Genomic DNA, 25,240 nt, shown 5'->3' with positions numbered 1-25,240 from the left:
AATGAAGGGGTGGAAATGGGATTGGCACTACCCACGATCACCCCTAGTGATACACCAGGAAAATTTTGGCTTCCTGTCCCTGAAACCTTAAGCCCTGCTGGCCTATAGGTCTTAATTCAAAAGGAAATGTGCTCCTTCCAGGAAACAGAACAGTTTTTCCACTGAACTGGAATTCAAAACTGCTCTCTAGCCACTTTAGGCTTCTCATGCCACTGAATCAACAGATAAGATAGGGGTTAATGTTCTGTCTAAGGGGATTGAAATTATCCAATCAGTTGAAGAATTTTGAAGAAGATTGCTTCTTCAGTCAATGACTCTCTCCTATGGAATTTATTCAGACTTTTAATTGGAGCTGCCAACTTCACAGCCTGCCCCATGGATTTTGGACCCTTCCATCCCACTCTTCATGAGACACCTTTATAAATCTCATATTAACAGATTTCTCCTGTTGATTATATTTCTCTAGAGAACATATACAAGGTGCTTTCAGGCTGACAAGAATGGTTTTGGTTGGAGTTTGGCAAACCTTGGTAATTAGCAATGTTTAGCTAAAGCTTGCACAAGAGTAGCCTCCGGAATAGCCTCAAATAGTTCTATTTGAAATCTTTTAGCCACTGATACCTCATTTGGTACATTTCTTTTCCCCACTTTGGTCAGGAAGGTGTTGTTGATCCCATGGTATGAGGGCCAGGCTCATCCCTGGGAGTCATGTCCCATGTTGCCAGGCAGAATTTCATCTCTGGATGTCATGTTAATTTTACTCAAGTTTTTAAATAACTTTTTATTTTTAAATACTTTCAAACTTACATGACATTTATAAAAATGCAAACCTCAGAGAATGCCAAATACCCCATCCCCCATGCTGGTTTGAATCTATTACATACTCTAGAAAAGCCTATATTCTTGTAATTGATCCCTGTGGGTGCAGATCTATTCTGCATGGGAACTTTTGCTTTAGTTGTTTCCATGGAAATGTGACCAAGCAATTCAAGGTAGGCCTTAATCTCATTGCAAAAGTCCTTTATGAGGGGATAAAATGCAGAGACATTTTTGAGAGAAGAGAGAAGAGAGAAGCCAAGTGAAGGATGCAAAGAGACAGAAACACTGTGGAGATGCTAATAGAAGACCTGCAGGACACAGAGATGTGTCCCTGGAGAATTTTGCAAGGACAAAAGGAACCTAAAAACAACAGAACCTGGTTGCAAAGGATTAGCAGATGCCTTCATATGTTACAGAGGAACCCCAGATGCCATGGGCCTTTTGTCAGTGATGGTAATTGTTGATACCTTAATTTGGACATTTCCATAGCCTTAGAATTGTAACTTGTAACTAATATATCCTCATTGAAAAAGCCAGCCCATTTCTGGTATCTTCATTCTGGCAGCTTTCGCAAACTGAAACACCCCCAGATATTCACCACCAATTTTAACGTTTCACCACATTTGCCACATCATTGTATCTGCCTACCTATCTATATCTATCTATCTATATCTATCTATCCATTTTCTGAGCTGTACAGTGTTGAATGTATATATCATGCTCCTTAAACACATAAAATTGCCATGTACCTTTCCTAAGAACAAAGATATTTACTTATGTAATCAGCTATGTGCAGTTATCAAGTTCACAAAAAATTAACATTGATATAAAGCTTATAGTCTATATTCCAGTTTTTAAATTCTCCCCAATAATATCCCATAGAGTTTTTTCCTCCCTTGATATATACAGAATCATGTACTGAATTTAGTTGAGCTTGTCTCTTTCATTGCTCTTTCTTTTCTTTTTTTTTTTTTAATTGTTGGAACATATATACAACATAAACTTTCCCATCTCAATCACTCCCCAGCATACCATTCAATGAGATTAATCGCATTCACAATTTTTGTGGTACCATCACCACCTTCCATTACTAAAATGTTCCCATCTCCCCAAACAGAAAACCTACACCCATTTTGCATTAACTCCCCATTGTCCCTGTCCCCAACCCCTGGAAATCTGAACTCTTAATTTGTGTCTACGTGAACTTGCATATTCTCTGATTATTTCTGTCGGTACTATGGGGCTTAAATTTAACATGCTAAATCTACAACAATATCATCTACTTTGATACCAAGTTAACTTCAAGAGCATGCAAAAACTGTGTACTTATACCCATCTGTCTCCCACCTTTATGTTGTTCTTGTCACAAATAACATGTTTATACATTATGAGTTCCAAACCACTGATTTATCACTATATTTTATAGATTTGTCTTTGTAGGAAGAAAAAAGTGGAGTTAAAACCAATAATAAACTAGTACTGGCATTTGTATTTACTCAGGTCACTACCCTCACCACAGACCTTTATTTTTTCATGTGGCTTCAATCTATTGACTATTTCCTTTCCTCTCAACCCCCAGACTCTCTTCATCCTCTCTTCTAAGGCTAGTCCAGTATGACAGTCTCCCTCAGATTTCATCTGGGAATGTCTTAATACTTCCCCCCCTCACTTTTAAAAGATGGTGTGCTGAATATAGAATTCTTAGTTGACAGGTTTTGTTTCCAGCACTGTAAATATGCCCTCCTGCTGCCTTCTTGCTCTATGGTTTCCAAAGAGAAATGGGCATAAACTCCCTTGTATGTGACATATTGCTTCTCTCTTGTGGCTTTCAGAATTGTCTCTTTATTTTTGGCATTTGACAGTTTGATTAATAATATGCTATAGTTTTGGGTTTATCCTGCTTGAAGAACACTGAGTGCCTTGGATGTGTATATTCATATCTTTTGTTGTATTTGGAAAGTTTTATGTCATCATATCTTTAAATACCATCTCTGTCCTTTTTTCTCTTTCCTCTCCTTCTGAGACTCACACAGTATATATACTGGTATGCTTTACAGTGCCCCACTGGTTCTTCAGGTCCTGTTCACTTTTCTTCATCCTTTCTTCTTTCTGCTCCTCAGAGTGAATGGTTTTAATGGTTTTATCTTCAAGTTGTCTGATTATTCTACCAGCTTCAATCTGCACTTAAATCCCTCTAAGGAATCTTAAATTTCTGTCACTGTGGTCTTCAGCTCTCTTTGTTTTCTTTTCATAATTTCCACCTCTATTTATATTATCTTTGTGTTCATCCCTCATTTCCCTGCTTTCCTTTACTTCTTTGTCCATGTTTTACTTTAGCTCTGTGAGTAATTTAGCACCATTTTCTAAAAAGTCTTTGGTCTTTCTCATTGATATTAAAAACTATGCTTTAATCTTAACCTTTGCTTGGGTCACTGTTTCCTGTTTCTTTGTGTGCTGGTTTGAAAGGATGTATGTACCCTTGAAAAGCCATGTTTTAATCTAAATCCCATTTCATAAAGGCAAAATAATCCCTATTCAATATGTGTGCTGGAGACTGTAATCAGATCATCTCCCTGGAGCTGTGATTTAATCAAGAGTGGTTGTTAAACTGGATTAGGTGGTGACATGTTTCCACCCATTTGGGTGGGTCTTGAAAAGTTTCTGGAGTCCTATAAAAAAGGAAACATTTTGGAAAATGAAAGTGATTTGGAGAAAGCAGAGAATGCTGCAGCATCATGAAGTAGAGGGTCCACAAGCCAGTGACCTTTAGAGATGAAGAAGGAAAATGCCTCCTGGGGAGCTTCATGAAACTGGAAGCCAGGAGAGAAAGCTAGCAGATGATGCCATGTTTGCCATGGGTCCTTCCAGCTGAGAAAGAAGCCCTGTGTTTACCATGTGCTTTGTCACTTGAGAGAGAAACCCTGAACTTCATCTGCCTTCTTGAACCAAGGTATCTTTCCCTGGTTGCCTTAGACTGGACATTTCTACAGACTTGCTTTAATTGGGACATTTTCTTAGCCTTAGAACTGTAAACTAGCAACTTATTAAATTCTCCTTTTTAAAAGCCTTTTTTTGGGGGGGCTGACAGTTTGAATCCTTGGTAACATCAAAACTCAAGCTTCTCTTGCCTTCTTTCACATACAAAGAACAAATTTCTTCCTAATTTACTTACAAAAACATTTGTAAAAACTGAAAACAAGTAGTGCATCTTGTCTTAGGCATGAGCATGTGGCCCTAGTAATTCTTCCATTTATGCATACATAAATGCCCTCTGTTATCTAACAGTTTCCTTATGGTCCTGGGCACTGTACTCTATGTCCAGTAGTCAGAAATCCCTTGCCCCAGAAGTAGGACATGACTGCTTTCTCATGGCATTCTGTAAGAGAATTCTGTGAGCTGCCTTCTACATGTAGGACAAATTCTGTGATCGCAAATCCCCTAGACCACAACCAAAAAGACTGGGCCAGACATACCTGCTCCTAGTATGTGCATGGGCATTACTCTGTTCCATAGGAAACAGGGACCAGAGATCCACACTGGGAGCACAGGCCAGTTCAGTGCTGAGCCAGTAAGAGATAGAAGGGCCATCTAGGGTGCCATGAGATCTTACCACTTTTTTTTGCATGCTGTATGTCAGGGTCACATTTCATTATTTTTCCATGTGAGTATGCCATTATTTCAGCACCATTTGTTGACTTTTTTATTTGTTTGTTTGTTTTTTGGCAAGTGCATGGACTGGTAATTGAACCCAGGTCTCTTGCATGGCAGGTGAGAATCCTACCACTGAACTACCCTTGCACCCCTGAGATGCTACCACTTTTAAGGAGCCCTCTTCTTGTTTCAGTGCTTGCCTACAGTCTTCTAACTGGAGTTTTGAGAATATGTTTCTGCAAGTTATGTCAACTTGATTGAAGTGAGACCTAAGTCACTAAGTTTTGAAGTGGTTTGTTACAAGACAATAGATAATTGAGAGAGCTCTGACCAAGATGTGGAACTCATACTGAGGTAAGATGAACTAATCAGGAAACTAATGAAGCTTATGCTTTAGGGCCCTTTGTTTGCATGGCTCTTCTCTAGAAACAAAGAGAATTTTGTATTTATAATTTCTGGAGTAGAATGGCTTTGAAATGGCTGTAATCATTTGATATTTGCTAATTGCAACTTTGTACTCTTTAAGAGACTCTTTCCCCAAATTATATAAGCATCAGGCCCCAGAAAATCTGGATTTGCCCCTGTGGTTGGGATCTTACTGGTTTTCTGAAGCTGTCTTCTCCCAATACAAATATAACCTGAAGGATCAAGGGCAAATTTCTCTCTGCATCTCAAATCTCCCTCTTTCCAGGAATTCTGTCCTCTGTAGGCGATTCCAGAGAAGTAAAAAAGGATATGGACTTGGGCAATAATTAGCCCTGGTCAGAATGCTAGATTTGATACTTATTCACTTTGTCACTTTGGGCAAGTCATCTAACAGTTCTGAACCTCAAACTCTTCTATAAAATGGGAATCACTGGAGTAGAACAAACTATAAATAATAGCTAATATTTACTGAATGCTTGTTATAAACCTGATCCTGTTCTACACACACACACTACATATATTCCACTTAATCCTCTCCACAACCCCAAAAGATTGATATTATTATTGCTCCTACTTCACAGATCACTGAGGCACAGAAAGACTAGTTCACTCAATTAATGGCAGAAGTGGGATCTGAAGCCACAGTTTTGTAACATGAAATTCATGTTCTAATCATTACATATACTGATCTTCCAAAAGTCCAAACAAAAAACAAAGCTATCTGAGCACTTGCCATATGCCAGGCACTATTCTTAAGTGCTTTGCACCTATTAATTCATTTAATCCTCACAACAACCCTATGAGGGAAATTCTGTTATTCATCCCTATTTTACAACTGAGTAAATTTAAGGCAGAGAGAAGTTCAAACATCTGTGTGGGACATATAGGCAGTAAATTGCCTTTATAGGCTTCAAACTCAGGAAATTTGGCTCCAGAGTCCACATTAAGAGAATGGGTAAGAGATTCTTACTTCATATTGAATATAATGAGTGACTACAGATTACAACCAGATGCAACTTGAGGACTCCGTTTCCAGGTAACTCTCCCCCTCTGAAGGTCACCTGAGCACCCAGCTTCCACAGCTACCACAGGATCAAAGTCCAGTCTTCAGTTAAGGAAATTTCCTGGGCCTAGGGCTCTGATTGGGCAAGACCCTGAGGCTAGCAGGTTGCATGATGACTACTTCCCAAAATCTTGAGTTTAATCACTTCAACTGCAACAGGACAACTAGAAATAGCTCTTTTTGGTGGTTTTTATATTTTGGGGGGTCTGTGGTTAAGAATTTACTATTAAAAATCGCAACTAAAAGAATAAAATACCTAGGAATAAATTTAACTAAAGAGACAAAAAACCTATATAAAGAAAACTACAAAAAACTGCTAAAAGAAATCACAGAAGACCTAAATAGATGGAAGGGCATACCGTGTTCATGGATTGGAAGACTAAATATAGTTAAGATGTCAATCCTACCTAAATTGATCTACAGATTCAATGCAATACCAATCAAAATCCCAACAACTTATTTTTCAGAAATAGAAAAACCAATAAGCAAATTTATCTGGAAGGACAGGGTGCCCCGAATTGCTAAAAACATCTTGAGGAAAAAAAACGAAGCTGGAGGTCTCGCGCTGCCAGACTTTAAGGCATATTATGAAGCCACAGTGGTCAAAACAGCATGGTATTGGCATAAAGATAGATATATCGACCAATGGAATCGAATAGAGTGCTCAGATATAGACCCTCTCATCTATGGACATTTGATCTTTGATAAGGCAGTCAAGCCAACTCACCTGGGACAGAACAGTCTCTTCAATAAATGGTGCCTAGAGAACTGGATATGCAAAAGAATGAAAGAAGACCCATATCTCACACCTTATACAAAAGTTAACTCAAAATGGATCAAAGATCTAAACATTAGGTCTAAGACCATAAAACAGTTAGAGGAAAATGTTGGGAGATATCTTATGAAACTTACAACTGGAGGTGGTTTTATGGACCTTAAACCTAAAGCAAGAGCACTGAAGAAGGAAATAAATAAATGGGAGCTCCTCAAAATTAAACACTTTTGTGCATCAAAGAACTGCATCAAGAAAGTAGAAAGACAGCCTGCACAATGGGAGATAATATTTGGAAATGACATATCAGATAAAGGTCTAGTATCCAGAATCTATAAAGAGATTGTTCAACTCAACAACAAAAAGACAGCCAACCCAATTACAAAATGGGAAAAAGACTTGAACAGACACCTACCAGAAGAGGAAATACGGATGGCCAAGAGGCACATGAAGAGATGCTCAATGTCCCTGGCCATTAGAGAAATGCAAATCGAAGCCACAATGAGATATCATCTCACACCCACCAGAATGGCCATTATCAACAAAACAGAAAATGACAAGTGCTGGAGAGGATGCGGAGAAAGAGGCACACTTATCCACTGTTGGTGGGAATGTCAAATGGTGCAACCACTGTGGAAGGCAGTTTGGCGGTTCCTCAAAAAGCTGAATATAGAATTGCCATACGACCCAGCAATACCATTGCTGGGTATCTACTCAAAGGACTTAAGGGCAAAGACACAAATGGACATTTGCACACCAATGTTTATAGCAGCGTTATTTACAATTGCAAAGAGATGGAAACAGCCAAAATGTCCATCAACAGATGAGTGGCTAAACAAACTGTGGTATATACATACGATGCAATATTATGCAGCTTTAAGACAAGATAAACTTATGAAGCATGTAATAACATGGATGGACCTAGAGAACATTATGCTGAGTGAGTCCAGCCAAAAACTAAAGGACAAATAATATATGGTCCCACTGATGTGAACCGACATTCGAGAATAAACTTGGAATATGTCATTGGTAACAGAGTCCAGCAGGAGTTAGAAGCAGGGTAAGATAATGGGTAATTGGAGCTGAAGGGATACAGACTGTGCAACAGGACTAGATACAAAAACTTAAAAATGGACAGCACAATAATACCTAAGTGTAAAGTAATCATGTTAAAACACTGAATGAAGCTGCATCTGAGCTATAGGGTTTTTTTTTGTTTTGTTTTTACTATTATTATTACTTTTATTTCTTTTCTCTATATTAACTTTCTATATCTTTTTCTGTTGTGTTGCTAGTTCTTCTAAACCGATGCAAATGTACTAAGAAACGATGATCATGCATCTATGTGATGATGTTAAGAATTACTGATTGCATATGTAGAATGGTATGATTTCTAAATGTTGGGTTAATTTCTTTTTTTTCCACTAATTAATAAAAAAAATTAAAAAAAAAGAATTTACTATTAAAGCATCAGCTCTAGGGCTGAGTGTAGCATTTTACTGCTTCCCTCATTAGTTAAAGGACTAAATAAAATCTTTGGCATGTGTCCATTTTATATTTGTATAAAAGTCATGATTTTACATTTTTGAAAATTATATTTTAAAACAATAGTTTCCAAACTTTGATATACATCAGTACCACCTGAGACCTTTAAAATTTTTTGATGTACACATTACACCCCATACCAATGTAATCAGAATGTCTGGGGATGGGAACCAGCCATCAGTATTTTTCTGAGCTAGTATCATTTTTCTGATCATCATCTTTTAAGAAGATGTAAAAGAAGTCTGGAGATACTTTTTTTTAAACTTTCACTGGACACAATTGAGAATTCAGAATTTTAAAATTTCCACACAAATCAGAGCAATTGTCTTCCCTTGGTTAAATTTCTATAGGTAAAATGTTGATATAAAAGTTTCAAAGATTGTACACTTTATGGGAAGGCCATGGAAATTCATCAGTGCCCTCACTATCCATAATAAGCTTTTATCCTCACAGAAAAATTAATCAAACTCTTATGAAATAGCTATGTACTTCACTCCAATAAGAAATTTCTCTCTTCTCCATTGTGATGTTATTGGTAACTGAAATAAATTTATCAGAGTCAGCCAATCTTTGTTATCAAAGAGATTTTTTTGTTTTATTGTGATACTTGACAGAAAGCTCTTCTATAAACCACAGGACAGATTTTTGTCTTCAATAAAGAAATATAATATCATAGCTTATGGGAAGGATTGTACCACATTCCTTGAACTGTTGATTTCAAAGAATAATCTCTTTTTTTAAGTCACTAGACAGATGACTTACTTAAAGCAGAGTGCTGAGCCAAGATCCAGCAGAACTAGAGATAAGGGTGTAGATTCCCAACATCACAGGTGGAAAGGAAGGGCATCCCTGGCAGGCCAGAAACCTCAGAAAGAACCTTAAGGAGAAAGAAATTCTACTAAATTTATACATACTAGAGGTCAAACCTGGTGAACATTTCCTGGCCTTGGTTTCCTAGCCTTGGGATAGTAAATTATAGAGGATCTTTTAAAAAACAATCCATGGCTCCTTATGAAAAGAAGTTAGTTCTTTGGCCTTAGTAGCTACTCAGCACTGCATGGCTTTAAACTTCCAGAGCAAACTCAAAATAGTTAAATGTATTCTTGCTGTACCTATGTAAATCATGAGGCTGAATATAATGAAAATAGCCTCTGTTATGATCAAGAGTAATCTTGGGGTTCCTTGGGAAGGATTACTAGCTTTCTTTCATTGATGATGTGGGCATTTTCTAATGGAACCTCTGCAGAGGATTTTATAGAGTTGCGACCTTTGATTGTCTTTGATTGACTAGGTTACTTTACCATTTTGTACAGATAGAATTTAAATCATTGAAAACAAGTGGCAATGCACATATATCTTGTCCATGGTAGTGCAAATGATTTTTGTCCATAAACATGCAAATGGCAAAAATAATTTTTTTGACTGGTTAAGTTGATTTTCTTCCTGTAGAACAGATGACTACAAACATATTTTGTTGCCCTGTTGTACATTAACCAGTTTTGCAGCTACTGGAAAACTCATTTCAGCATTCCCAATGGCCTGTGTATGTCTTGTTTTTCAAATTCTCCTTTAAGCCAGTTGTAATATCATAACAGATCCCCCATCAATTAATGAGGGAAATAAAATCTCTGAAATGTATTCATTTAAAAAAATCTGTAAATCTCATATCAGCCTTATGCAGTTGGTAATATTATTCCTGTTTTAAAGAGTAAGTGTTTTAAAGGAAAAGTGTCTTGAAGTTACACATTTAATAGTTATGAAGCTAAACTCAAATATAAGCCTCTGACACCAAAGGCAGACCTATTCCCATGCATCTGCATTTGCTTCTGAATGCTCTTTCATTGCCTGAAATCTGAACTGGTCTCTGCCTTCCCAGATATGTCTGCTGGATTCTTATTTATCATAGTGGCAGAGTGTTTTGTGTTTTCCTAGTGCCTAATAAAGATATGGAGAAAGAAAGAAAGAAAAAAAGTGGTAAAGGCTCTACTTTTACCACTGATGATCATTCACTCATTAAGGAAATATTTATTAAGTATTTACTAAATGCTAGGCCCTGATCCATGCTCATATTTTTTCTGTTTTTGAAACATTCCCTAATTAATCCAATTTACATTTATCAAGGCTTATTATTGTGGGCCCTGTGGTGAACAGGAATATTGAGACAATTCTGTCTTAATTCCTGCCTTTGAAAAGTTTACATCCTGAGGGGTAAAAATTTCACAAAACACAATTCACTTTAAGAACTTTGATGAATGGAGAACTGGGAGCAATGGGTACTCAGAGGAGGGGCATCTAATCTGGACTGGGGGATAGTTTCCCTGAGGAAGTTACATAAGCACTCAAATCTGAAAGGGAGTTTTGGGCATAGGAAATAATGTCTGCAAAGCTCTAGAAGTGAGAGAATGTGAGGTTAATGGGCATCAAGAATTTTAGTACAGTGCAGTATAATGTACAATGCACAGTCCACAGAAATTAGACTAAAAAGAAGTAGAGACTAAATCACTAAGGACATTATGTACCATGCTAAAGAGTTTGGGCTTTATCCAGAGGGTAAAGGAAAGATAATGAGAGTTTTTTCACAGGGAAATAATATGGTCAGTTCAGTTTTCAGAATAATCACTCTAATGGCTGATAAGAATGGATTTGAGGCCTAGAAGTTGAAGACAGAAAATAAAGCCATCACAGTAAAGAAGGCTGTCCAAATTAAGTCAGAGACAGTAAGTATGGGGAAGAGTGAGCTTACTCAATAAGTATTTTAGATGCAGAATTTTCAAAAGGAAATGGAGAAAACAGTAAAATGATTACTTGCAGAAAGTATTGTTTCCCAAGGATCCATTTTTAGATCCTTTTTTGTGATAATCCACTCCTTTAACTTAACTTCAACTATTTTTGTATGTTGATGTCATGGTCAGATTCATGTGTCAACTTGGCCAAATGGTGGTACTTGTTTGTCTGGTTGGGCAAGTGCTGGCCTGTCTGTTGAAATGAGGACATTTCATGGAATTATATCATGATCACATCAGGTGCATTTACAGCTGATTCCATTTGTAATCAGCCAAGGGGAGTGTCTTCTGCAATGAGTGATGCTCAATCTAATCACTGGAAGCCTTTTAAGGAAGATTCAGAAGAGACAGGCTCTCTTCCTGCTTTGGCTGGTAAGCCTCTCCTGTGGAGTTTGTCCAGACCCTCTATCAGAATTGTTGGTTTCACAGCCTACTCTGCAGATTTTGGACTCTGCATTCCCATGATCATGTGAGACACTTTTATAAATTTTATATTTGTGAGTGTTCCCTGTTGATTCTGTTTCTCTAGAGAACCCTAACTAATACATCTTGGTACCAGAAGTGGGGTGTTTCTTAAGGAACGGAATCATAAAAATGGGTTTTTATGAATGGTTTTCTACTCTGACTGGACTCAAAGGCTCTAAGGACTCTGATTCCCATAATCAGAATGACACTCCCAATCCATGGAGTGAGTTGGCAAAAGAGATAGTCAAAATATCACCATTCGATTCTCCTAATGCTTCACTTATATGAAGCCAGGCTCTGGGGGATAATTTTTTGACACCTTTACAGAGTTTTTTTTTAGAAATGAGGTATAGAGATATTGGCTGGTTGTTGTTGGATACACTGGCTACATTAAGGAGTGAAAGGGATTGGATTAAGGATTCAAACAGGAAGCTTAAACCCCGTCTGACAGATATAGACCTTTCTATGAGTATCCTGAAAAAAAATCTTATTTCCTGCAGCTGTAGACTTGAGATCTCTGAAAATCAGACTCAGAATTTAATTGTTAGAGTAGCAACTTTACAACATAAATGTAAATCTCAGTGTTGCATGGTGTCTGCTGTTGAAGTGAGGGCATTGGTTGGAAAGGAGTGGGACCCTGAAAAGTGGAATGGTGACATATGGATTGATGATGTCGGGGGTGAGGTTGAAACCCTAGGTCATGCTGAGTCTCCTCTAGATGACCCTGTAATAGTTTGTCCTGAGGACATAGCCACCCCACCTCCAGCCTGCCTTGAGAATTTGGCCACCCAACTTCCTCCTGAAGGAATTAGCCCTAGAGTGATTAATCTTGTTTCACCAGATGAAACTGCAAATGAAGGCCCTGAAGCAAATGGCTTGGAAGATATTTCTAAATCTTTTCATGACCCACCCCCACCACCCCTCATTTCTTCCAGACCTATCATTAGACTAAAGTCCCAACAGGCCCCTAAAGGTGAGGGATGAAGTATCACCCATGAGGAGGTATGTTATACTCCAGAAGAACTGTGCAAGTTTTCCAATTTGTACAGACAAAAATCAAAGGAATATGTGTGGCAATGGACTTTAAGGGTATGGGATAATGGTGGGAGGAATATAAGGCTGGATCAGGCTGAATTTATTGATATGGGCCCACTAAATAGAGATTCTGCATTCAATGTTATAGCTCGAGGGGTCAGAAATGGTATTAACAGTTTGTTTGGATGGTTGGTTGAAAGGTGGATCAAAAGGTGGCCAATATCACCTGAGGTTGAAATGCCAGAACTGCCCTGGTATAATGTAGATGAGGGGCTCCAGAGGCTTAGAGAGATTGGGATGTTAGAGTGGATTTATCATGCAAAGCCTGTTCTTACACCCCAGGAATGTCCAGAGGATGCACCTTTTACCAGAACAGTAAATGCCTTCATTTGCAGTTTCATCTGGTAAGAAATAAATTTTTGAGACAGGCACCATCATCCCTGAAGAGCTCTGTAGTTGCACTTCTTTGTAGGTCAGATGTTAGTGTAGGAACTGCTGTCACTGAGCTGGAATCCTTAAACACAATGGGGATGACAGGATCCCGAGTTTCCAGAAACCAGGTGGAAGCACTTAATCGCCAAAGACAGGGTAGATGTGGCTATTATAATAGACAGGAAACTCAAAGCAGGAGTCAAAATTATATTTGTGGCATTGGCCAGTAGATCATAGGGTACCTAGAAATATAATAGAAGGGTAGTCTACTAAATTCTTTTTCAAGCTGTATAAACAAGAGTTCTAGGTCAAGTGAACAGAAGTCTAACCTGAATTACAAAAACACAGAGTCACAGCCCCTTAATCAATTTCTAGACTTGAGACAGGTTACAGACCCAGAGCCCTTTGAATGAAGGGGAGGCCAGGTCCCTTTAGGGGAGAACCCTGTTACACTGCCACAAATTTATACTGCTAATCTTCCTCCAAGCCTTCTCCAAGGAGACCGACGGCCTTTTACCAGGGTAACTGTGCACTGGGGAAAAGGAAATGATCCGGTATTTTGGGGATTATTAGACACTGGTTCAGAAGTGACATTAATTCCAGGGAACCCAAAATGTCACTCTTATACACCAGTCAGAGAGGGGGCTTATGGAGGCCAGGTGATCAATGGAGTATGAGCTCAGGTCCATCTCACAATGGGTCCAGTGGGCTCCCGGACCCATTCTGTAGTTATTTCCCCAGTTCCAGAATGTATAATTGGTATAAACATACTGAGCAACTAGCAGAATCCCTACATTGGTTCTCTAATGCATGCAGTGAGGGCTATTATGGTTGGGAAGACCAAGTGGAAGCCACTAGAACTGTCCCTACCTAACAAAATAGTAAATCAGAAGCAATACCGGATTCCTGGAGGGATTGCAGAGATTACTGCCACTCTTAAGGACTTGCAGAACGCAGGGGTGGTGATTCCCACCACATTCCCATTCAATTCTCCTATTTGGCCTGTGCAGAACACAGATAGGTCTTGGGGGATGACAGAGGATTATTGTAAGCTCAACCAAGTGGTGATTCCAATTTCAGCTACTGTTCCAAATGTGGTATCATTGCTTGAGCAAATCAATACATCTCCTGGTACCTGATATGCAGCTATTCATCTGGCAAATCTTTTTTTCTCAATATCTATTAGTAAGGACCACCAGAAACAGTATGCTTTCAGCTGGCAAGGTCAGCAATATACTTTCACTGTCCTACCTCAGGGGTATATCAACTCTCCAGCCCTATATCATAATCTTGTTCGCAGGGACCTTGATTGTTTCTCCCTCCCACAAGACATCATACTGGTCCATTATATTGATGATAATATGTTGATTGGACCAAGTGAGCAAGAAGTAGCCACTACTCTAGACTTACTGGTAAGGCATTTGTGTGTCAGAGGATAGGAGATAAATCCAACAAAAATACAGAGTCGTTCCACTTCAGTGAAATTTCTAGGTGTCCAGTGGTGTGGGGTGTGTCAAGATATCCCCTCTAAGGTGAAGGATAAGTTGATGCATCTGGCCCCTCCTATGACCAAAAAAGAGGCACAATGCCTAGTTGGGCTCTCTGGATTTTGGTGACAACATATTCCTCTTTTGGGTGTGCTACTCTGCCCCATTCATCAAGTGATCAGAAAAGCTGCTCCTTTTGAATGGGGACCTAAACAAGAGGAAGCTCTGTGACAGGTCTAGGCTGCTGTACAAGCTTCTCTGACACTTGGGCCGTATGATTCAGCAGATCCAATGGTGCTGGAAGTGTCAGTGGCAAATAGAGATGCTGTCTGGAGCCTTTGGCAGGCCTCTATAGGAGGATCACAATGCAGACCCTTAGGATTTTGGAGCAAAGTCTTACCTTCTGCTGCAGATAACTACTCTCCTTTTGAGAAACAGCTTTTGGCGTGCTACTGGCCTTTAGTGGGGACTGAGCGCTTAACCATGGGCCACCGAGTTACCATGAGACCTGAGTTGCCTATCATGAGTTGGGTGTTGTCTGACCCACCAAGCCATAAAGTTGGACATGTGCAGCAGCACTCTATTGTAAAATGGAAATGGTATATACGAGACAGGGCCAGAGTAGGTCCTGAAGACACAAGTAAGTTGCATGAAGAAGTGACCCAAATGCCCATGGTCTCTACTCCTGCCACGTTAACTTCTCTTTCCCATACCATGGCCTCTTGAGAGTTCCTTACAGTGAATTGACTGAAGAAGAGAAACTCGGGCCTGGTTTACAGATGGTTCAGCATGATATGCAGGTACCACCTGAAAATGGACAGCTGTAGCACTTGAACCCCTTTCTGGGATGTCCTTGAAGGACAGTGGTGAGGGGAAATCCTCCCAGTGGGCAGAACTTTGAGCAGTGCACCTGGATGTTCATTTTCCTTGGAAGGAAAACTGGCCAGAGGTGCATTTTATACTGACTCATGAGATGTTGCTAATGGTTTAGCTGGATGGCCTGGAAAGACCATAATTGGAAAATTGGTGACAAAGAGGTCTGGGGAAGACGTATGTGGATAGACCTTTTTGAGTGGGCTAAATACATGAATATATTTGTGTCCCATGTGAATCGCAGTAGAGAGTGACTTTAGCAGAGGAAGGTTTTGATAATCAAGTGGATAAGATGACCCGTTCTATGGATACCAGTCAGCCTCTTTCCCATTAACTCCTGTCATTGCTCAATGGGCTCTGAACAAAGTGGTCATGGTGGTAGGGGGGGAGGTTATGCATGGGCTCAGCAACATGGATTTCCACTCACCAAGGCTGACTTGGCTACAGTCACTGCTGAGTGCCCAATCTGCCAGCAACAGAGACCTACACTCAGCCCCCGATATGGCACCATTCCCCGAGGTGACCAGACAACTATATGGTGGCAGGTTGATTACATTGGACCACTACCTTCATGGAAGAGGCAGCGATTTGTTCTAACTGGAATAGACACTTACTCTGGATATGAGTTTTATTTCCCTGAATGCAATGCTTCTGCCAAACCTACCATCCGTGGGCCTACAGAATGCCTTATCCATCATCATGGTATTCCACATAGCATTGCTTCGGATCAAGGAATACACTTCACAGCAAATGAAGCACGGGAATGGCACATGCCCATGGAATTCTCTGGTCTTACCATGTTCCCCATCATCCAGAAGCAACTGGATTGATAGAACGATGGAATGGCCTTTTGAAAACTCAATTACGGTGCCAACTACATGGAAATACCTTGAAAGGCTGGGGTAATGTTCTCCAGGAAGCTGTATATACTCTGAATCAGCGTCCACTGTATGGTGCTGTTTCTCCCATAGCCAGGATCCATGGGTCCAGGAACAAGGGGTGGAAATAGGAGTGGCACCACTCACTATTACTCCTAGTGATCCACTAGGAAATTTTGCTTCCTGTCCCTGTGACCCTAAGCTCTGCTGGTCTACAGGTTTTAGTTCCAAAAGGGGGAGTGCTTCCACCAGGAAAAACAACAATGATTCCATTGAGCTGGAATCTAAGACTGCCACCTGGTCAGTTTGGGCTACTCATGCCCCTGGATCAACAAGCCAAGAAGGGGATTGCATTATTCCCTCCTGACTATCAGGGGGAAATAAGACTACAACTATACAATGGAAGTAAAGGAGAGTTTTCTTGGAATATAGGAGATCCCCTAGGGTGTCTTTTAGTACTACCATGCCCTATGATTTAAATCAATTGAAAACTGCAACAGCCCAATCCAGACAGGACTACCAATGACTCTGAAACTTCAGGAATAATAGATATAATTCAGATATAATAATATTGGTGATTGGTTTCTGTCCTTTCCTCAGAGTTTAAAAAAAATGGCAGTGGACTAATCTCATCTTGGTATAAGGTTGGATGTAGAGGGGGAAGGAAAGCAAGGTCTGGCAGAGAAATGTAATAGAGTCATAAAGGACATATTCTAGCATCCCTAGGTTTAGTCTCTGGAAATCCCAGTCAGCCACAAAATTCAGAATCATTCTCATTAATATCTAAGCTTGGGAAGCAAACTTCTATCTCCAGGTGACACCAATCCAAAAGGCTAGATGTGAGTACTATAGGCAGATTGCCTGTTGGCTAGCTGTGTAGGCAGACCCCAGCATTTAAACATACCAATAATGCCACCTTGCATTTTTTGTAATTTCTCTTTGAGCCTCAGTTATTGTGTTAAGAAGGAGGGTATACTGTATATATTCATTCAGGACTGGAAAGACATAAAGCAAAATAATTGGTGGACTATGTGGTTTTTTTTTTAAATTTATCTATATTTTACATATTTAAAAATAATGATTGTGATTACTAATTAGAAAGAAAACAATATGCACATACTTTACAAGATGTAAAAGAAGGATATTTTTATAGAAGTTGCAGGCTGGCAGATATGGAACATAAGGGCAATAGTGACTGAGTTTGAGGTAATAGAATGATTGTCCCATAAGAAATATTTTATAGTCTGCTGGAGATAAAAGTGGAGATCATGGAAGAAATTGCACAGAAAGACAAGAGTTCAGAGTTACTAGATCTAAGGGTAACAAAATAAAAGGTCTTAGATCTGATGAAATTTAGTTATGCATTAAGAACAAGAGAGGATTCAGTAAAAGGGAAAAGGTAAGAAGAAAGGTAGAAAGAGAACTACAATGTTTATACCAGTGGAAATTGGTGGTTTGATGCTATATGTACCCCATAAAAACACATTCTTAAATTTAATCCATTCCTACATATTGCAAGTACAATCTTTTGATCAATGATCTTCAGTTAAGGTGTGACCCACCTTATTCAGCATGGGTCTCAATCATCTTATTGGGGTCCTTTATAAGTGGAATGAATACAAAGAGAAAAAAAGCCACAGAAGCAAGAAATTGAAAGTAATAAAACACAGAAGAGAAGACAGAGACTAGCAGACACTGCCAGGTGCCTTGCCATGTGGCTGAGGAGCCAAGTATTACCAGCAGCCAGTTTTTGGTAAGAAAGCATGGCCTTGATGATACCTTGATTCGGATATTTTCACAGTCTCAAAACTGTAGGTCAATAAATTCCCATTGTTTAAGCCCTATCCATTTCATGATTCTGCTTTGGAAACTAAAACAGAAATCAAGAAAGAGAAAAATGTAAATGAAAGGGGAGGGTTAATAGAATCAAACAATAGAAAGAAGATGAGAAAGAGTCCTTATTTACTCAAGGAGGCAAGTGAAATATCTAGAGCAGATTCTGTAGAAACATAAGTAATCATACTATAAGGGATTCAGTAGTGAAAAGGATGACAGCAAGCAGAGCAAGATTAGGATATATGAGAACTGGAGTAGACATGTAGATGGCAGAAGGAAGATATAAGTGGTAAGGGAGAGATTGTGAGGGGTGGGTGTGGGGTTCCTTAACAGAAAAGTAGGAAATGAGAATATGAGTTAAGGAAACAGGGAAAATTAGATTCAGAGAACTTGTAATCTTTAAGATTGGGCACAATAGAAGATCCAGGAGCTAGGAGAATCTAGAGTGCTATTAAACATTTAAGTAGCCTTTAAAAGGAACTGGTTAAAACTTTAGTATTATTTTGGAACTTGAGAAGGTTGATTATGAAGTCACATGAAATAAATATACTGACAGTAAAAGCCAGAATGCTTAGTGGGGGTAAAAAGGTAATAAAGAGTCACTAGCCCTAACATATCCTTAAAAAAAAAAGCACTGACTGGGATAATTCAATGTGTCCTCTTACCCACTGAGTAAACCAATGCATTCAAGAATTTAATACTTTTAAAATGTAGCATTTTCAGTCAGTGGGAAAGAATTAAAAATTTGATAGATGGTATTGGGACAATGCTAAGTTAAATTCTTACCTCATACCTTATATATGAATGAATTCTGAGTGGGCCAAAGATATATATTTTAAAAGGAAGTCATAATAATAATATTATTTGATTATAACACAAAGGATAAAATTCATGAACCAATTCAGATAAAAATAAATAACTGCATAAACAAATGGAGAGAAGGGCAACTGTTCAACTGACTTTTCCCAGTATATTCTTTTGAACTTTGTACCATATAGATATGTTAACCATTTTAAAATGCAATTAAAATAGTAAAAGCAATTGATTTAGAATCAAGGCTGAGAAAGGAAAAGTCACCTTTCATTGATCTAAAAAAAAAAAAAAAACCCTAAACCAAATTAGTAATTTACCCCCTCTGCTGATTTTCACCTTGCAACCTCTTTCCTATTACCCTTAGAACATTAGATTGTTCTTAAGTCTGTAAATTTTTAAGCAAATTATAAGCATACAAATTATTCTACACTCATCATGTGTTTCTTTACTTCAGTAATGAATGATAAAATGAACTAAAATTTCATCCTTGTTAGTTGGTATAAGGTATCCACTGTGGCCTTTAAAAACTGATTTTGAGGTAGTACAGCTTTGAATTTTAGTGCTTATATTTCTATTTTAAGTCCTCTACCTAGATAGGAAGTAGTAATTATGAAGAACAAGGTAGGGAAGTCTCAAGCAATGAGTAACATGTCAGAAGTCAGGAGCACATCTGACCTTTCCATAGGCTCATTATCACGGTGGCACTCACAACAATATCTGGGAAAGCAAAGGAAGTGAACAGGGAAAGAAAACAGTCTAAACAGAAAAAAAGCCAGGTTTCCACTACTGTCTGTGGGCAATGGCTATTCCCAAATGGGTCTAGTTGGAATGTGCATTTCTTCCTTGGCAGTCCAAAGGCTGAGCAGCTACTAAGCACTAAGACAGCATTACTATTAGAGTCTAAAAGATCGGGATAATTGTTATATAAAACAAAGATGACTATCTATTAGAAAAGCAAAATATTCTGAAAATAAAAAGATCAGAATTTAGATCAAAACCCAAATATCTAAGGAATGTAGTCTCTCTTAATACTACAAGTTCAGTGTAACACATTTTCCACTTATACTCATTTTTGAAAAAGTTGTATTCAATCTATGCAATGTTGCTTTTCTTTTCTGAAGACAGAGCCACAGAGACAAGAAAGCTCCCCATCAAGCATTTTCTCTGGGATTTTAAAACTTTGTCAAAAACTTTTTAAAACAATACTATATTGATTGCAAGAAGCATACTTTTTCCCACAATTTGATAACTGCTAGAACAGGCTGGATCTTGTAGTCAAAGGGGTGTCATAGTATAATTGGCAACATTTTTTTTTCATATTTATATGTAAAATAATGGTGTACCCTATAACTGATAGTATTTTAGATTTCATTAAATACAGTAATATTCATTTTTTAAAGAATAAAGCCACTTGCTTAACTCAAAAGTACAAAAAAAGCATTTGATAAAATCCAGCATCCTTTCCTGATAAAAATTCCCAGAAAACTATAAAGAGAAGGAAACTTTCTTAACACACCAGCCACTTATGAAAAACTGTCAGCTAATATCATACTCAATAGTGAAAACCTAAAACCTTACTTTTTTTTCTTATTATAAATGAGGTCTGAAATTTTACCAAGTAAAAAACAAACCCCCCACCAAAAAGCACTAAACTATACCCATGTAAGGGCAAAAGAACAAAGAGCTTATGTATTCTCTTTAAAAAAGAGAACGGACAGTTTCTATTGCTTAAGAGTTGGGATTCAGGCAGGGGAAGCATTGACAATGGATTATGGACCCACATGGCAAAATAATCAAGCTTGTAACCTTCTCCCATCAAAACTCTTTCTTTAACCCATACATGCATAATCTGATCCTGTTTCTTATGATACCCCTTTCTCTACTTCTCTCCCTTTGATATCCTATTATATATATATATATACATACGCCAAAATGAATGTACTATTTTTACATTCAGTAATGAAGATGAGTAACAAATGTTGAAGCCTGAATAAAAATCAGCCAGCTGTCATATTTAATTATAACAATAAATGTTTTTTAAAATAAAAAAGGGAACCCTAAACTATGGTCTTTAATTTAATAATACAGGTTCAGTTTGAACAAATGTACCATACTAATGCAAAATAATAAAATGAAAACTGTTTGGGGGTATGGGGTATGTAGGGGAATTCTTCGTGATTTTTTTTATAATCTTACAACTGTGATGGAGTTTTGTTTTTGATGTTGATACCTGAATGCCAATTCATCATACATTCTTTCCAAGATTTTGTCTTCATAATAAACCTGTCACAAATTTTAGAAAATAAGTCAGTTTCCTCAATTATAAAAACTTTAGGTTTAAAAGATTTGGCCATGTATATTACTTTGAGAATGTCGACAGAAAAGTGTTCAAATGTTACTAGACAATGAATTAAGCAAACTTTTATTGAAGCATAAATCGTGGTACAGAAATACATTTCAACTGATTTAAATCCAACACCATGAAGGGAGAATTTATGGCACCAAAACTTCCCCTCCTCTATCACTCTATTTAGAATAGTATCCATCAACAGTTTTCATTTTCTAGACAAATTTGTGCACTTTATCAACATTAGGCAGAATTCTACTTTTTAAAAAACCAGACCTCAAGCCAACAATATCAACAAATTTGCTGGGATACTGTTCAAGAACAAAATCCACTGTGAGTATTGGTCCTCAAGAAACCAAAACATCAGGTGCTATACTACTTACAGGATCAAACTGAATACACACTGACTGAATGCTTCTTTAATCAAACTTTCAACAACGTGCTTAAAATGTCAAAACAGTGTTCCAACCACTTTGGTTTCAAACCAAGTTAGATTTTGTTTAGAAACCTCTAAAAAAGAGGTGTTTCATCTATAAATATGGAAGGAACAACACCATGGCAGCAATCCAGAAAGAATAAAAAATAGACAAAAAATACGAAATTTTGTTAGCTTCACTGTTCTCTCAGATGCTTAAATTCCACAGAATTTGCTTTTTTAAAAAAGATGCCTACACTCTTGACAGCCTATATTTGTTCTCATTTCCCATTTACTATTTTGGAATTTCATGTTATGTTTTATAAATAGCATTCTGCTTTACTCTGAAAGCCTGAATAACCTGGGCAGCTATCATTTCAAGCAGCCACTCTGTTTATCCTATCAAATCGTGGTGAAAGGAACACTAGTGAGAAGAGCAGATGAAATTAGAACACTATTACATGCATCTCAAAGTTACAGAACTTTAAGTCCAGGAGAGAAAAGACCGATTCTGCTTTGAACCAAAGCTTTCTGTGTACTATTAATGGAAATCAGTGGTAATGGTTGCTAAAGTAAAAGTTAAAAGTGAGTGATCCTAGCTGACTTGACTTACCTGAATTTCAGGACAACTTTTAAGCTAAACTGCCCTGCTAGTAAGTTTTGTGATAAACACCATTTATACTTAGCAAGTTAGTAAAGGCACAGTGCTGATGATAAGCTAACCTTATTTACTGATTTACTAGGGAACATGGCAAGGTTTAAGATTTCCATACAGTTCTGCCCATGCACTCTAATCTCAAGCTATAATACTTAGTTACCACCTGCCCCAAAAAAGGAGACCAAATTCATTTCACCTTTAATGAAAACTGGAACCAGGGTCCATTACCCCGTCCCCTCTGGGGTATAAGGTTACTATAAACCCACAGTGTAAGTGTATTGCTTTATTGGAGGGGTGGGGGGTGGGGGGTAGGGCTGAGGGGGAGGAACTCCATGGTAAGGACTACAAATGGAGGGAACAATCTTAAAATAATTCACAAAATGAATAACTGCAATCATTTTCTTAAGAGGACTTGACTTGTAGAAGAAAAACTTTAATTGCTGTCACAAAAAACATCTGTATGAAGTAGAAAGTGGTTTCTATAACAGTATTAGAGAATATGTCCTAGAAACTGGGGGTAACTGGATGTAAAATTCAGGCAGCAATTTAATAGAACAGTCCCAGATGGTTAGGCTGAGGTCAACCCCTAATGAGGACGAAAGCCTTGTCTGTGGGGAATTTTGGATGATACCTGGAGAAATATTACACTGTGCATAAACCAAATTGAATTGTTTTCACGTGTTGTTAAGTTTCATACAGTAAAAGGGTTTTTCTACATGCACTTCAATTTCACAGCAAGAGTGGCATAGAATACCTAAACACAGAAAAGAGCATTCATGCAAGATACCTAATTCCTTGGTATAATAATGCATACAACAATTCAAAGTGATTACACTATGATTACAACTAGGGCTTCCTGCAACTACAAGGTGGTGGTTATGGAAAGCATGGCCCCTGGTATCTATATCTAGAAAGCAGCCACCACCTTCTTCTATGAGTGTTCTCTTTTTTTGTTTTTTCTTCATTTTTCTTAATCAACTTTGCTGTTGTTGCTGATTCTTAGCAAAACTGGTAAAGACAAAGTTGTAATCATTGAACATAGCACTCTGACAATCAAGACGTTTAAAACCTTCAATCTTCTGGGGTGAAGAAAGCACTGTGCGACATTTAGAACTCTGATTTACAAACAAGGTGGTCACGAATTTTACTGGCTTGAAGACTTCCACAACTTTCCTTATCAGGCCATCATAGGAGGTCTGACTTAAGTTTGTTTCAAAGCTAACATAAGAAAATTCTGGTTCTGGAGTGATGTGAATAGTCCAATAAGTTCCATCTGATTTCATTCCATTCATTGAATACCCACAAGGATTGAACAGTGTGGCATCAATGACAGAACCTGGTATCAGGTCACAAATTCCACTCTCACAAGTGACATCCTTTGCAGTAACACCATCTTTCATGTAGAACTGGTCCATAACTGCTGGGTCAAGCTCACTCATCAGAATTTCCAGGGTTTGATCTGGCTGACTGATTACACGACTCTCTGGGAAATCCAGAGTATACAAGTACCAACAGTCAGAATTCATCCGTCCCATACAATATGCTGCTCCGTTTTGGAAAATTGCATTAAGAAACTCTATTTCTTCCTGGAAATTCCGGTGTGGGTACCCTTGGTGAGAAGGCTTCATGAAATTCTTACGAGAATAAAAGAAGCTTTGAATTGACTCAAACCCACTGTAATCCCTAGCAAGCTTCAACAGGGGAACCAGTGCTTTCAGTAAGAGGGTAGTACCACATGTCTTCAAAATGAAACATCTCTTGGAGACAAACATGCTACTCTCACTGAGTACATAAGCTTCCTGCTTGCCAGTTTTTGTCACACTTATGATTGAACATTGCACATCCTTCAAAAGTATGTCCCACTCAGATCTCGGGATGGTACGAAGATCCCCAGACCCTTGGTTTGCGTCGGGCTGCTGCCGGGAGAACCAAACCTCCAGCAGCCTCTCAGTCCCTTCGAAAAAATGTGCAGCTTCCATCACCGTGAGACTAGCGAACAACCAACAACCACAGAAAATCAACTAAATTAAATCTTTTCTCCCACCGCTGCGGATCGTTCCAGCTGTGTTACTAAAGTTCAGGTTCCTTTTTTTTTGCTATAATTTTATATTAACTTTTTTTAAAAAAAGGATTAATAAAATTTCCCTGGCTTTTTTGTGAGCGAAAGTTGAACATGAGTCTGTTGGAAATAAGAGGCAGATATAGTTCAGTCTCTTGTAGTCCGCTGCTTCCCCGTTACAGAGAGTAGATCGAGCGCTAGCTAATGTTGCCGGCCATACTGTGTAAGCCTAAAATCTTACTCTTAATATCAGAAACAGACAAGGATGGTTTTACCACTACTGTTCAATATTGCACTAGAAGTTCTTGCCGAAGCAATTAGGTAAGAAAAATAAATAAAAGGTATCCCAATTGGGAAGAAGTAAAAGTATATCTATTTTCAGGTGACATAATCTTTTCTTCTTTTAATGCAATTTTATTGATATATCTTATATATTCACATACCATGTAACTATCCAAAGTGCACAATCAGTGATCCACAGCATCACCAAATAGCTATACATTCAACATCAGTCAACTTTTTCTCTTTTGTGAAAATAAACATACATACAAAAAAACCACAATAAATTTCAAACACTGCAACAATTACTTGTAGAGCAGATTTCAGAATTTGGTATGGGCTACAATTCCACAATTTTAGTTTTCTCCTACTAAATGCTCCAAGCACTGGAGACTGATAGAAATATGTTTCAGCAATCATACTCATTTGTTAAATTATACCTTCTCTGAATAACTCCACCATCTCCTTTCATCTTTCTCCCACTCTGGTTATTTGAGCTATGCCCATTCTACCTTTTTTAATAATCATAGTTATGCTAAGCTTCTCTGCTACATAAATAAGCTTCACAAAAGCAAGCCTCAAGATCTGAACTCAGTCTTATGTG

The 25,240-nt window shown here is 38.2% G+C and overlaps 1 pseudogene; it reads right to left on the bottom strand.

Annotated features, from left to right (window-relative positions):
• Window positions 1-22,763: 22,763 nt before the first annotated feature.
• Window positions 22,764-24,630, bottom strand: LOC143660072 (S-adenosylmethionine decarboxylase proenzyme pseudogene; annotated as a pseudogene).
• Window positions 24,631-25,240: the final 610 nt, after the last annotated feature.

The sequence above is a fragment of the Tamandua tetradactyla genome, chromosome 16 (genome assembly GCF_023851605.1).
Source record: "Tamandua tetradactyla isolate mTamTet1 chromosome 16, mTamTet1.pri, whole genome shotgun sequence".
In the NCBI taxonomy this organism is placed as follows: Eukaryota; Metazoa; Chordata; class Mammalia; order Pilosa; family Myrmecophagidae; genus Tamandua; species Tamandua tetradactyla.
Note: the sequence above shows the minus strand (reverse complement) of the source record. Positions and strands in the feature narration are given on the sequence as shown.